Source organism: Musca autumnalis, unplaced genomic scaffold, assembly GCF_047663935.1.
Source record: "Musca autumnalis isolate F117 unplaced genomic scaffold, ASM4766393v1 scaffold_1, whole genome shotgun sequence".
NCBI lineage: Eukaryota > Metazoa > Arthropoda > Insecta > Diptera > Muscidae > Musca > Musca autumnalis.
The window spans coordinates 24,291,151-24,302,854 of record NW_027411644.1 but is presented as its reverse complement, the minus strand read 5'-3'; the positions used below and the strand labels follow the sequence as shown (position 1 = coordinate 24,302,854).

At 34.8% G+C, this 11,704-nt stretch overlaps 1 pseudogene; it reads left to right on the top strand.

Annotated features, from left to right (window-relative positions):
- The first annotated feature begins 5,971 nt into the window (after positions 1-5,971).
- LOC141391588 (uncharacterized) lies at positions 5,972-10,515 on the top strand (annotated as a pseudogene).
- The last annotated feature ends 1,189 nt before the right edge of the window (positions 10,516-11,704 follow it).

Here is an 11,704-nt window from a genome sequence, read left to right as displayed (position 1 = left end):
TAAAAAAAAATCGTGAATTATGAAATCATTTACATGAATGAGTAAAGAATAATTTTACTATTTTGATGTCATTAGCATTTTTTGGAAAAAGATTATTCAGAAAAATTTAATATTTGCTATACAATCCACATTAATATTACCAGTACCAACAAAAAATACCCATCTATTTTCTTTGTAGCGAACAGTACTGTTCATCACTAAGGTTTTTTTCCAAGCTACGTTTATTTACACATTTAAAAGTATTTGTAGCCAAATTACAAATTTTAATATGATTTTTTCAATATGGAATGTATTTATCATAACACCAGTATGAGGTTACTAATTGACGTCATAAGGATGTTTAAAAATTCCCTCGTGCAAAATCATTATTATTGGCGGCATTAATAACAGAAAATCTATTCATAGCAAGGTAATGTGGACGATCAACGAGAATTTTGCCTGTTACTTTGTGGTACTACTGAAAAGGACGAAGCAGTAAAAATTCGTAGTTCGTATTGTTGGAACAATGAAAATAATATACATATCTGTAATGTAACATACATGTGTTTTTATGAATTATGAGAAAATGTAAAATTTTTAATGGTTTTTTGTTTTATTATGGAAGAATATATAAATTGACCCCATAATTGTGTTATATACATATGTATATCCAAAATCTATATATAAAAATGGTGTAAAAAATGTATATTAATTCATAAAATGAGAACGGCTAGGCCGATTTCTGTAAAATTTTTTGTCAGTTATTCGTATTTTCGAGGAGAAGGTCTTTACGGAAGAAAACTTTGGAAAATCTCTCTGGAAAAGTCAGAAAATTTGAAAAATCGAAAATTGAGTTTTTGTATGAAATTTTATTCCTTAATAACGAGACGAAGTTCGCCGGGTCCGCTAGTATTTGTATAAAGTAATAAGGCACGTGTTGGTGTCACATTGATGTTTTTTGGGACAAACGAACAGTGGAAAAAATACAGATATAGCGCGCCAAAACTGAAAAAAATCGCATACGCCTATGTAAAAATTATTGGTGCAGTATTGATCCATGGTGTCCACAGAATCTAACGACAGTCAAAATAATTTGTTTTACATCAGCCAAAGCGGAATAACGTTTAATTTTTTGTTCACAATTTATGGACTGGTTTTTATAATATATTTTAGTAGTAAATTTGCGATCGTCGTATGCAGTCTTCCTACAAAGTAATTTTAAAGCTTTTCGTGAAGACAGGTGAGTAAAAAATATTTTATATAATATGTTATTTATTGTAACTCGGATTTTTTTACAAATCACGTGACATCCGCTTTTCTTTCAAATTCTGTACTTTGATAAAGCTATTTAGTAGGGAGAGTCGCGGGATGGCGCGTAGATTTTTTTATTTTATTTTTAGTACATATAGTTCTTACCAAATTTGTAAAGTTTTAGCTGCAACAAAGTGCAACAAAATATTTTATAATTGTTTTTATTATTATTTTCTATCTAAAATTAGCAAAATTCGGGCGGTACATTTCTATGGGGGTCATATCAAAACATGAACCTGTGCAGACAATTCTCCGTCGGAATATTTTATACTCCAAACGTAGACTAAATGCCAAGTTTCAACTAATTCGGTTGGATAACGTGGCTACAACCTTCTAAATAATAAATATCGGCGGAACCGTTCTATGAGGGCTATATAAAAACGTGGACCTGTACCGAAAATTCTTATAGGAATGCATGTATAACCCCAACGGACACTAGATACCAAATCTAAGCCATTTCGGTGGGATAATGTGGTAGAAATCTTTAAAATACCGAAAATCGGCAGGTACCGTTATATGGGTAAAAGTAGAAATTTACTAAATATATTAATAAATGAAGTACACTTGTCAATCTATAGCTGTTCTTATCTAAATTATGGACAAACTTAAACGTATTCTACCAGCAGAAAGTTTGAGTTTTTGAGGCATTATTCTCATATTCTTACCATGGCAGAACTACCAGGTAGTGGTATCACACCAGCTGATCGAATATGAAAAATAAAATCACTTTATAAAAATATTATTTTTGTTGTAATTTCCCCAACAACATAAAGAAAGTTTTGACATAACATATTCAAATTTTTACGATGCCACTACCTGTGTAATTGTGCCATGATTCTTACCATTTTTTTTGTTACCTATTACAAACGGATTTTATGTTTTATGCAATTTTATTTTAATTAATTCAAACATATCAACATTAAAACTTCAAAAGAATAAACATATTAAAATTTTAAAATATATTAGCTGGAGACTCAATCTTTAGTGATCCGACTGTGGCTGTTTTGTTTGTTCATGTGGATTGGACAACAAACATAACCTTTCTATGAATTGACTTTTGCCGCAAATAAACATCCTTATGACACCAACATATTAACGTTATTCTTTTCCATTCATAGAAATGGTTTTATGATACATGCATTATCACCCCTTTTACTTGTAAAAACTGTCTAATTATTTAACTAGGGAACAAATAATATTTAAAAAGCAGTGTTTTAATATGTACATTGACTACAAGCACCCTAATGAGCCCATAATAAAATTTTCTCAAAGCGAGTAAATAGAAATACATACATTAATAATATGGGTTTTAAACCTAATACTCTAATAGAGGGTGGTTCACTAAAACTTCTTATAGAATTTATTAAAATATGTATTGGTTGGAAATTTTAGCTAATTTCATATTTTACACTAATTTTCTCAAAATTCGTATACCGACCGAACTTACCACATTCGTGCATATAATTTATATAATCTTGAATTTTAGTTACTATTCTTGCCCTTATTCTCAAAAACATCAAACATATAATTTTTCATCACAATTTACAAAAAACACACGTGCGGTACATTGCCGGTACGTTATGTTTTAGTGAACCGACCAGTGGTACACTACGATAATCGTACTGTACCGCAGTCGGTTCACTAAAAAATCGTAGCGTACCGCAGTCGGTACACTAAAAATCGTTGTGTACCGCAGTCGGTACAGTAAGATTTTCGTTGTGCTCCGGTACAGTATCACTAAAATATTTTTTGGTGTTTGTGTACCGGTACGGTACATTATCGTAGCGTACCTATCCACCTTGGTACGGTACAGAACGGTACGGTACGATTCCATAGTGTTTATATTCGAACACTGGTTTATTCAAGAAAGTGATATTTACCTTCCATTCTAAGTATCAGGGTTTCGGAGTCGGAGTCGCAGTCGAGCAATTTTGCTGGAGTCGGAGTCTGAGTCGAAAACAAATAACTCGACTCCGACTCCGGACAACATTTTTTCCACGTTATAGAAATATAGGCCAAAATATACGAAAAAGTTCAAAATTTGTGCATATTTTTTTCACTTTTAGTGGCATAAGAATTCAATCTCGGAGTCGACCCGGAGTCGGAGTCGTGAAAAATTTCGTCTGGAGTCGGAGTCGAGCCGAAATACCTCGACTCCGAAACCCTGCTAAGTATCAACTGCTAACTATTTAAAATGTTATACAGCTATGTATGTGTGTCTGTACAGATGTTGTGTCCATATGAATGGTTGATTGTTCTGACCAAGCCGCATCTCTAAACTATAACAAAACAGAACAAACTAAGCCTCCTATCACCAGTCTGTTTTTGTTTGTTCTTTTATGTTTTCTAGTTAAATCAGCATTTGGTGGCGAACACATTCATCCAAGTAACCATGTATATGGCCTATCAACGGTTAAGTTGAGTGAGAGATACTAGAGTAGAGCAGATTGTTGTAGGTGGTATTTATGTCATTTCTTTGTAATATTAAATGACAAACGTATTTGTTTTCAAAAAAAAGGAGGGGAGGGGCGGGGCGGGAGAAACACCCACGAAGACAAAAAGCAAAAAATGAAATGGAAAATTAAAAAACAGACAGCATATTTGTTGTGTCATCACTCAGTCAGCCATCCATCAGAGGCTGACTGATGAAGAGGTAGAGATATTGAATTTTTAATGAGGATTTCGAAGGCCTTAAAAAGAGAAACAATAAAAATGTTGCGAGCTTTTATTCGTATGGAAATTGATGACAGAGGGTCATTTGTGTGACGATGTTCGGCGATGTGGAAAAGTCAATAACACCGAAATTGAAAATTGAAATAAATCAAGTTGGTATTTAAAAACTGTGTAGAAAAAAAAACAAACAAATAAATCACGGAATATCCTTCAATTGCTTGAGAAAGGGTGGAAATGTAAATATACAAGATATACAGAAGTTATCTCAAAGTTAATATATTTTTTAAATCCCCTGAAAATAACAAATCTGTAGAATATTGGGGTAAGGTTATGTATGCGATTTACCAATTGGGTTGTGTTTTTTATGGCAAGGATAACAAAATAAAAAATAACAATTCTGAGAAGATTGGAAATAATAGTACGGAATAAATATTTTTGGATGGTTTAGGCCACTTAAAACGTGGATTATTTAAAGAATTTTTGACCCCAATATTGAACCACTCAAAATGTGGATTATTTAAAGAATTTTTGGGGCCAATATTGATCCACACAAAACACGGATTTTTTAAAGAATTCCTGAGGTCAATATATAGCATCTCAAAGAGAAGATTTTTAAAGAATTTTTGAGGCCAATATTGATCCAAACAAAACGTGGATTATTTAAAGAATTTCTGAGGTCAATATTCAGCCTCTTAAAACGTGGATTTTTCAAAGACTTTTTGAGCCACACAAAACGTGGATTATTAAAAGAATTGCTGGGACCAATATTGAGCCACTCAAAACGTGGATTATTTGAAGAATTTTTGAGGCCAATATTGAGCCACAACAACGAGGAGTTTTTAAAGAATTCCTGAGGCCAATATATAGCAACTCAAAGAGAAGATTTTTAAAGAATTTTTGAGGCCAATATTATTTAAAAATTTTTGAGGCCAATATTGCGCCACTCAAAACGTGGATTATTTAAAGAGTTATTGAGGTCAATATTGAGCCACTCAAAAGGTGGATTATTTAAAGAATTATTGAAGCCAATATTGAGCCACTCAAATATAATTTCTGAGCCCAATATTGAGCCACTCAAAACGTACACTATTTAAATAATTTTTGAGCCCAATATTCAGCCACTCAAAATGTGGACTGTAAAAAAAAATCGAGACCAATATTGAGCCACTCAAAACTTGGATTATTTGAAGAATTTTTGAGGCAATATTGAGGCACTCAAAACGTGGATTATTTAAAGATTTTTCGAGGTCAATATTGAGCTACACAAAACGTGGATTATTTAAATAATTCCTGAGGCCAATATTTAGCCTCTCAAAGAGAAAATTTTTAAAGAATTTTGAGGCCAATATTGAGCCACTCAAAACGTGGATTATTTAAAGAATTTTTGAGGCCAATTATTGAGGTCAATATTGAGCCACTCAAAAGGTGGATTATTTAAAGAATTATTGAAGCCAATATTGAGCCACTCAAATATAATTTCTGAGCCCAATATTGAGCCACTCAAAACGTACACTATTTAAATAATTTTTGAGCCCAATATTGAGCCACTTAAAATGTGGACTGTAAAAAAATTTGAGACCAATATTGAGCCACTCAAAACTTAGATTATTTGAAGAATTTTTGAGGCAATATTGAGGCACTCAAAACGTGGATTATTTAAAGAATTTTCGAGGTTAATATTGAGCTACACAAAACGTGGATTATTTAAATAATTCCTGAGGCCAATATTTAGCCTCTCAAAGAGAAGATTTTTAAAGAATTTTGAGGCCAATATTTAGCCTCTGAAAACTTTGATTTTTTAATAAAATTTTTGAGCCCAATATTGAGCTACTCAAACGTGGCAACCCTAAATTGGATTTTTTTAAAAAGAATTTTAATTCCAATAATCGGGCTTTTGGTGCTCAAATATGTGTACGCATATTGATATTTTTTCGAGTACTTTTGTCCCAAGTCTTGAGCTTCTTCTCTTTATGTTTCTAATCATCTTCCCCTTTTGTTCCCTTTTCAGATGCACACAAATATCTTTATATTGGTTTGGCGTCGTAAAATATCGTTTTGCTACATTTATCTTCATTTCTACTCTTTGGCCTGTGGACTTGGGCATATCTTGATACGAACCCCGGCTATCAACAAGGCTATGATGGGATAAATGTAAGTACTCCAATACGATTTCTCAAACTTATCGCAATTGTATTCTATTTTCCCCTATATGTCTTCTCCCCAGAACATACCCGACTCCGATGCGGATGGTATAGCCAACGACTCGTACAAACATATCTATGTCCTACAAAAACTAATTTCACAAGCAAATCGTGTGCTACGCTTTCAACAGGAAACGTCGAACAATAAAATAAGCACAAAATCGAAAAAAGATTTACGCTCGCAGACGCATCCAAACAGCCTTGCCAATTCGGGATTGCGCCGCTTCTTGAAACCCACCAAACATCCAACATCCATAGTTATTGAAGAAGCATTGACACAAACCTTGTCAATGGTGGCTCTTCCAGTTGGTGAATGTTATCTCTTTGAGCAAGAACGTTTGAAATTCTGGAGAATCAACAGAGGGTGAGAAATTCCACCATGGATGTTACCTCTTTGAGCAGGAACGTTTGAAATTCTGGAGAATCAACAGAGGGTGAGAAATTTCCATTTACAAAATCAAATGGAAAATTAGGCACAAATGTTATCATCGACCGAGCGGCAGACACAATATGAACATGAGCAACAGCGTATGGGCATCCCTGTTATTGCGGACATTGTTCCCGATGGTGCTAAGCCATAACATGAACGCCTGATACATTTCGATTTGGAGGGAGCACCACCAAAGGTAAAAGAAAAGAAACATAAGTTGGATTGTAGATATAAAAGGGGTTTCTAGGGACTTAATCTAAGAACCAGGTAGTAAAAAGATCTTTTAGAGGTCTTCTTAAGGGACAGAAAACCTTTAGGGTCTTCTAGGAGTCAGAAGAAATTTTAGAAGTCTTCTTTAAAGACAGAATATACTTGATTTAAAAGTCTTTTTAAGGAGCAGAACACTTTTTAGATGCATTATTAAGGGACAGATTATCTTTTACAGGCTTTCTTATGGGACATACGAACTTCTAAATGTCTTCTAGGAGTCAGAAGGCCTTTTTTCAGGTCCTCTAAAAGTCAGAAGACCTTTTCTTCTTGAGGGACAGGATACAATTTTAAGGACTTCTAGGAGTCAGAAGACCTTTTTAGTGTGTTCTTAAAAAACAGAATTGCGTTTAAAGGTCTTCTTATGGAACAGAATACTTTTTAGAGAATTTCTTAAGGGACAGAGAACCTTTTAGAGGTTTTCTTCTTCTAATAGTCTTCTAGGAGTCATAAGGCCTTTTTGAAGGTCTCCTGGAACTCAAAAGACCTTATAAAGGTCTTCTTGAAGGACAGAATACCATTTTAAAGTCATCTAGGAGCCAGAAGACCTTTGAATGGTCTGCTTAAATAACATAATATCTCCTGAAAGTCTTCTAGGAATCAGAAGACTTTTTAGAGGACTTTTTAAGATACAGAAGATCTTTTAGAGGCTTTCTTAAGGGGTTTTGGGGGTCTGCTAGAAGTCAGAAGAAATTTGAAAGGTCTTCTTGAGGGACAGAATAAAATTTTAGAGTCTTCTATGAGTCAGAAGACCTTTTACAGTTCCTCTTAATGGCCCTGGCACATACGGTCCGTTGAGCATCGCGTTACAACAACCACATGAAAAAAGTGTAAGTGATGCCAAGTTTTTTGAACAACAACAATATGGCTGCCGCATTAAAGTTAAACATATTTTAACTTTTTTGGGACAACGCGTGTCACAAAGGGTTAAGCCCTTGGCACATACGGTCCGTTTAGTGACACGTTGGGACACGCGTTGTCCCAAAACAGTTAAATTATGTTTAACTTTTATGCGTCAGCCATATTGTTGTTTTCCAAAAAACTTGGCTTCACTTACACTTTTTTCATGTGGTTGTTGTAGCGCAACGCTGAACGCACCGTATGTGCCGAGGGCTTTACTCAACGGACCGTATGTGCTGAGGCCTTAAGGGATAAATGCAACTTTTAAGGTCTTCTTAAGGGACAGAAATCCACTTTTAGTTCTTCTCGGAGTCGAAAGACCTTTTAAAAGTCTTCTTAGGGGACAAGTCGTCTTAAGGGACAGAAGACCCTTTTAAGTTTTTTAGGAGTCAAAAGAGTTTCTAAAGGTCTTCTACGAGGCAGAAGGCCTATGTGGAGGTTTTCTATGAGCCTTTTAGAGGTCTTCTTGAGGTACTGAAGACGATTTTAATGTCTTCTAGGAGTCAGAACACCTTTCAATGGTCTTCTTAAAGGATATAGCACCATTTTAAGGTCTTTTAGGAGTCAGAAGACCTTCTATTGACCTTCATAGGGGGCAGAAGACTCTTGAGGGTCTTTTTAAAGGACAGAAGACCACTTTTAGGTCTTCTGGAAGCCAGAAGTCAAAAGACTTTTTAATGAAAGTTTTTCTTAAGTGTAAAAAATTATTTTAAGGTTTTCTAGGTGTTAGAATACATTTTAAAGGTGTTCTTAATGGACAGAAGAACATTAAAAAGTTTTCTAGGGGGTCCGAAGACCTTTAAAGTTCTTCTTAATGAGCAGAAGGCCATTTGAATGTTTTCTAGGAGACTGAATACCTTCCAGAAGATCTTAAATTTCTAAAGTTTTCATTTACAATTCTTCTTTCAGATATCTTTTCTAAAACAATTACTGCCGGTAATTGTCCATTTTGTCTGGAACAAATGGGAGCACTTGAAGGTGATCATTTGAGATGATATGTTGCGAGGCATGACCCTAAGCGAAATGCAACACTCAAAAATCGGACAATACGTTGTGCCCATGATATGGGTGTATATAAATGATATCTAACGTTTTGTGGAGAGATATACCCGAGTCTTCTCTACGGCCTGGGCAGCATCTGCCTTTAAGGTGGCATTTGGTGAAAGTCTCATGATTCCGCCGATATAAAATCATTTGAAAAACAATATACGTTGGTTGGCTGTCATTGCCAAGGAAGGAGATCGTTTCTCTAACTGTTTCCAGGGTCTTGCCCTAACCGGTTGGCAGCATTATGACCACTTTGTTGTCTTGTGTGAACTTTTACCCACTGTCATACCCAGCTTAATGGTTTCCGTATCGACCGTTTCGAAGAAGGTCCTGCAATGTGTCTATCAGTTGGATAAGCGCCGTTCCGCTTATACGCTTGGTTGAATCTGCAACCGAACTCGCATCATAATCAGCTGTTTTCAATCTGCGTCTATTTGGGCCATCAATTCTACAAATATTCGCTTAGACTTTATGAGCTGTTATCGGAAATTCAAAAGTATTTGAATCAGGTCCAGGAACACAGTACATGGATATCAGATTATAATGTCCGGTATAATTTTAGTTCACCCATACGAGTACATGAGCTGACACAAAAGACACCGATTTACATTAGCGAGCTGCAGGGTATGTCGCGACAGGCCCAGGAGTTGCTCTATGAAATATTTGAAGAAGGAGAATGGCAAAAATTAAATTTCCCGATAAAACAATGTCGTGGGAGGAACGAGAATGCGAAATGGCTGGGAAAGGGAAACCCCGCCTCAGGATTTAGAAAAATCTGAGCGAACATTGGCCACAAATAAGACTCTCTAAAAGATGTAGAAGCGAAAAAGAAAACCGTGACCTGAAGAACAAATTGAGTCTCTACTCCAGAGTTAATTCATCCTTGTAGTATCTTGCGAGTCTCCAACTCCTATAAAGAACGTCGAATTGACATATTTAAGACTCTCGTTATATCTACACATATTACCCCTTATCTACTTTACACAGATCATTTATTTTCTACTTTCAGTATACCATTGCCCAATTTATCGAACAGACAATATATCCCACAATTGGTTGGTAGCAATGTCATTTGGCCAATGCTCATCTGTTGTTACAGCCCAATTATTGGCCACTACCGATTGCTCAAGCTCTGCACGATTCTCACATGCTGCCAAATTAGAATGGGCCATCAAAACACACACCTGTCCTATCCTATGGACCAATTGTACATCGCCGTCGCTGGCAAGCTGACATGTGGCAAAACTTTAGCTTAGTCTCGACTTAGTGAAAAATTGAGAGCCGGATGACAAAAAAAAAAAACAACGATCACCAATCCTACGGTTGGACGTTTACCGGTTTATTTGGCACGGCGAACATAGAGAACAGCCACCTAAATCCTGGATTGAGGACAAATCCGATTTTTCCGGGCTTTCTACCCAAAAACAGGAATACGGTGATTATACGCTAAGTTAATTTTCCACTTGTTTTCCTTTATTAACTAATATATTTTCTTCTTCTCTTATAATTTCATGTTTATATCTACCGGGAATCTAATTAGTTGGGCCGTCGTCCGTCGCTCTATATAAGATTCCAGAAGATGCCTGTCTGATCATGCCTCAAACTGCGCCTATTCGCATTAGTGTGGCTCACAGAATATCTTTCGTTGGTTTTAAGGGTTTATTGAGCACGAAAAGTGCATTTTTCATGAATTTTTATTAGATTTTGTTTCCCAAACATACCAAATAAAGATAAGAAATAATAAAAATAGAAAATTCACAATCAAATTTAAACAATACTTGTAAAACTATTACGTGGACAAACTTTTCTAAAGTCTGCCTGAAAATTAGTTGTATACTCATTTTTGTTGATTGACATTTGTTGCTAATGTGCAATTTCCACGGTACGTCGTTCGTTCTCTATTCATGAATAAGATAACAAATTTAGTTAGGATATGGCTAGTTACTACGATCTCAAGGGTTAATTCAGTCAATTCTATCAGAGCAGTAGTAGCTGCCAGCATTATAGTATTTAGGACCATGCCAAAACCATGCATGTTAGGAAGCGTATGTCAGATATATATTCACTGGGCAATATCAGTAGACTATCCCCGCATTTTCACATACAATATCAGGAACATATGACTTATCCTGATGACGTTATTTTAGTTTATAGTACTAAAATACACAATTTTTTAGAGTCCGATCTGGGTTATCAATATTTTCCTTATATATATTCACCATAGATATTTCAAAAACCGTTTGGATCGAGCACACATAATCTTGTTAAAGAATTTATTATGAAAAAACATCAATTACATTTTGTGACCGCAGATAACGAAATTTCTTTTGTTCAGAGACTCATAATGAAATTTGATTTGGAACATTTCTCCTTTTTTTACACAACCCGCAAAAAGGGAGGTATTTTAGGAGATTTTGACTCAGTATGGAATAAATTTTAATTAAAAGTCTAAAAGTTGAACAAATAATTTCTACCTAGAATATCTAATTTTGTAACGTAATTTTCTTAACAAAGTATTTTACATAGATATCTAGTTTGTTCAGGGACTTATACCCCGTTTATATCATGGTATAAATAGAAAGGTATAACAGAGCTCACATCTGATTTAAATTTTTTTTCTGAGTGTGACCAACTTTTGTCAATGTGAAGTTTTTATTTTGTGTGTGTATGTGTTTGTTTTGAAAAATATTAAAAATGTTTTCAAAATAGATTCAAAATAAATTGCAATGAAATCGTTAATTACAGAGCCGTTGTAGAATATATTTATCAAACTTAATTTGAAAATAAGTTTTTGACCGTGTTTCGATGTATATGTGAAAACAAATATGTTTCATTCATTTTCGCGCTGTTTTAACGAATTGGATAAAATGACAAAAAATATCAAACAAACAAAGGC